This window comes from Balaenoptera physalus (genome assembly GCF_965194825.1).
Source record: "Balaenoptera physalus genome assembly, chromosome: 16".
Classification (NCBI taxonomy): Eukaryota; Metazoa; Chordata; class Mammalia; order Artiodactyla; family Balaenopteridae; genus Balaenoptera; species Balaenoptera physalus.
The window spans coordinates 24,220,872-24,225,394 of record NC_138898.1 but is presented as its reverse complement, the minus strand read 5'-3'; positions in this window follow the sequence as shown (position 1 = coordinate 24,225,394).

Sequence of the window (4,523 nt, the reverse complement as noted above, 5' to 3'; positions counted from 1 at the left end):
GATAAACAAAACTGATAAATCTTTAGCCAGACTCATCAAGAAAAAGAAGGAGAGAACTCAAATCAATAAAATTAGAAATGAAAAAGGAGAAGTTACAACAGACACCGCAGAAATACAAAGCATCCTAAGAGACTACTACAAGCAACTCTATGCCAATAAAATGGACAACCTGGAAGAAATGGACAAATTCTTCGAAAAGTATAACCTTCCAAGACTGAACCAGGAAGAAACAGAAAATATGAATAGACCAATCACAAGTAATGAAATTGAAACTGTGATTAAAAATTTTCCAACAAACAAAAGTCCAGGACCACATGGCTTCACAGGTGAATTCTAACATTTACAGAAGAGCTAACACCCATCCTTCTCAAATTCTTCCAAAAAACTGCAGAGGAAGGAACACTCCCAAACTCATTCTACAAGGCCACCATCACCCTGATACCAAAAACAGACATAGATACTACAAAAAAAGAAAATTACAGACCAGTATCACTGATGAATATAGATGCAGAAACCCTCAACAAAATACTAGCAAACAGAATCGAACAACACATTAAAAGGATCATACACCATGATCAAGAGGGATTTATCCCAGGGATGCAAGGATTCTTCAATATACACAAATCAATCAATGGGATAAACCACATTAACAAATTAAAGAATAAAAAGCATGTGATCATCTCAACAGATGTAGAAAAAGCTTTTGACAAAATTCAACACCCATTTATGATAAAAACTCTCCAGAAAGTGGGCATAGAGGGAACCTACCTCAACATAATAAAGGCCATATATGACACACCCACAGCAAACATCATTCTCAATGGTGAAAAACTGAAAGCATTTCCTCTAAGATCAGGAACAAGACAAGGATGTCCACTCTCGCCACTATTATTCAACATAGTTTTGGAAGTCCTAGCCACGGCAATCAGAGAAGAAAAAGAAATAAAAGGAATACAAATTGGAAAAGAAGAAGTAAAGATGTCACTGTTTGCAGATGACATGATACTATACATAGAGAATCCGAATGATGCCACCAGAAAACTACTAGAGCTAATGAATGAATTTGGTAAAGTTGCAGGATACAAAATTAATGCACAGAAATCTCTTGCATTCCTATACACTAACAATGAAAGATCAGAAAGAGAAATTAAGGAAACAATCCCATTCACCACTGCAACAAAAAGAATAAAATACCTAGGAATAAACCTACCTAAGGAGATAAAAGACCTGTACTCAGAAAACTATAAAACACTGATGAAAGAAATCAAAGATGACACAAACAGATGGAGAGATATACCATGTTCTTGGATTGGAAGAATCAATATTGTGAAAATGAGTATACTACCCAAAGCAATCTACAGATTCAATGCAATCCCTATCAAATTACCAGTGGCATTTTTTACAGAACTCGAACAAAAAATCTTAAAATTTGCATGGAGACACAAAAGTCCGTGAATAGCCAAAGCAATCTTGAGGGAAAAAAATGGAGCTGGAGGAATCAGACTCCCTGACTTCAGACTATACTACAAAGCTACAGTAATCAAGACAATCTGGTACTAGCACAAAAACAGAAATATAGATCAGTGGAACAGGACAGAAAGCCCGGAGATAAATCCACGCACCTATGGTCAACTAATCTATGACAAAGGAGGCAAGGATATACAATAGAGAAAAGACAAGTCTCTTCAATAAATGGTGCTGGGAAAACTGGGCAGCTACATGTAAAAGAATAAATTTGGAACACTGCCTAACACCATACACAAAAATACACTCCAAGTGGATTAAAGACCTAAATGTAAGAGCAGACACTATAAAAACTCTTAGAGGAAAACACAGGCAGAACACTGTATGACATAAATCACAGCAAGATCTTTTTTGACCCACCTCCTTGAGCAATGGAAATAAAAACAAAAATAAACAAATGGGACCTAATGAAACTTAAAAGCTTTTGCACAGCAAAGGAAACTATAAAGAAGATGAAAAGACAACCCTCAGAATGGGAGAAAATATTTGCAAACAAATCAATGGACAAAGGATTAATCTCCAAAATATATAAACAGCTCATGCAGCTCAATATTAAGAAAACAAACAACCCAATCAAAAAACAGGCAGAAGACCTAAATAGACATTTCTCCAAGGAAGACATACAGATGGCCAAGAAGCACATGAAAAGCTGCTCAACATCACTAATTATTAGAGAAATGCAAATCAAAACTACAATGAGGTATTTCCTCACACCGGTTAGAATGGGCATCATCAGAAAATCTACAAACAACAAATGCTGGAGAGGGTGTGGAGAAAAGGGAACCCTGTTGCACTGTTGGTGGGAATGCAAATTGATACAGCCACTATGGAGAACAGTATGAAGGTTCCTTAAAAAAACTAAAAATAGAATTACCATATGACCCAGCAATCCCACTACTGGGCATATACCCAGAGAAAAACATAATTCAAAAAGACACATGCACCCCAATGTTCATTGCAGCACTATTTACAATAGCCAGGTCATGGAAGCAACCTAAATGTCCATCGATGGACGAATGGATAAAGAATATGTGTGGTACATATATACAATGGACTATTACTCAGCCATAAAAAGGAATGAAATTGGGTCATTTGTAGAGATGTGGATGGACCTAGAGACTGTCATACGAGTGAAGTAAGTCAGAAAGAGAAAAACAAATATTGTATATTAACGCATATATGTGGAATCTAGAAAAATGGTATAGATGAACCAATTTGCAAGTCAGAAATAGAGACACAGATGTAGAGAACAAACGTATGGACACCAAGGGGGGAAAGCGGGGGTGGGGTGGGGTGGTGGTGGGATGAATTGGGAGATTGGGATTGACATATATACACTAATATATATAAAATAGATAACTAAGAAGAAACTGCTATATAAAAAAATAAAATAAAATTCAAAAAAAGAAATATATAATCTTTTGTATGTATTCAGTATTACATGAAAATTAAATGAATATAATGCAAAAACAAACAACCCAATAAAAAAATGGAAAGAGGACCTGAACAGACATTTTTCTAAAGAAGACATACAGATAACCAACAGACACATGAAAAGATGCTCACCATCACTAATCATCAGGAAATGCAAATCAAAACACAATGAGATATTACCTCACACCTGTCAGAATGGCTATCATCAAAAAGACAACAAATAACAAGTGTGGGCAAGGATGTGGAGAAAAGGGATCCCCTGTGCACTGTTGGTGGGAATGTAATTTGATGCAGCCACTGTGGAAAACAGTATGGAGATTCCTCAAAAAAATAAAAACAGAACTACCATAAGATCCAGCGATTCCATTTCTGGGCATTTATTTGAAGAAAACAAAAACACTAATTTGAAAAGATTATGCATGCCTATGTTCATTGCAGCATTACTTACAATAGTCAAGATATGAAAGCAATGTAAATGTCCACCAAGAGATGAATGGATAAAGATGTGGTCTGGACAAAGTGAGAGAGTGGCATGGACATATATACACTACCAAACGTAGAATGGATGGCTGGTGGGAAGCAGCTGCATAGCACAGGGAGATCAGCTTGGTGCTTTGTGACCACCTAGAGGGGAGGGGTAGGGAGGGTGGGAGGGAGACCCAAGAGGGAGGGGATATGGGGATATGTGTATACGTATGGCTGATTCACTTTGTTATACAGCACAAGCTAACGCACCATTGTAGAGCAATTATAGTCCAATAAAGATGTTAAAAAAAAAAAGATATGGTTTGTGTGTATACACACACACACACACACACACACACACGTGCTCACACGCAGTGGAATATTACTCAGCCACAAAAATGAATGAAATCTTGCCCTCTGTAAAAATATGGATGGACCTAGATGGTATTATGTTAAGGGAAGTAAGTCAGACAGAGAAAGACAAATACCATATGATTTCACTTATATGTGAAACATAAAAAAACAAAACAAATGAACAAACATAACAAAACAGAAACAGACTCATAGATACAGAGAACAAACTGGTGGTTGCCAGAGGGGAGGTGGGGTGGGGGGAAGAATGAAGTATGTGAGGGAGATTAAGAGGTACAGAATTCCAGTTATAAAATAAATAAGTCACAGGGATGTAATGTACAGCACAGGGAATATAGTCAGTAATACTGTAGTAACTTTGTATGGTGACAGATGGTAACTAGACTTATCGTGCTGATCATTTTGTAATGTATAAAAATATCTAATCACTATGTTGTACACCTGGAACTTATGTAATTTTGTAAGTCAACTATACTTCAAATAAAAAGTAAAAAATGAAAATCCCTCCCCACCAAAAAAGAACTAACAAATACATTTATAACACCCTCCAGAAAATGGGAACTTTGAAAGGAAGGGAGATTCAAGTATCAACCCCTGGAGTCTTTTACGTTTAGCTGTTTCTCCAACTGTATGAGAAAAACAAACTAGATTCGCAATTGTTTTTAGCCATGAACCCTTTCTTTGAATGAAATCTCATGAAATGATCCAATATGTAAAATAGAAAACCA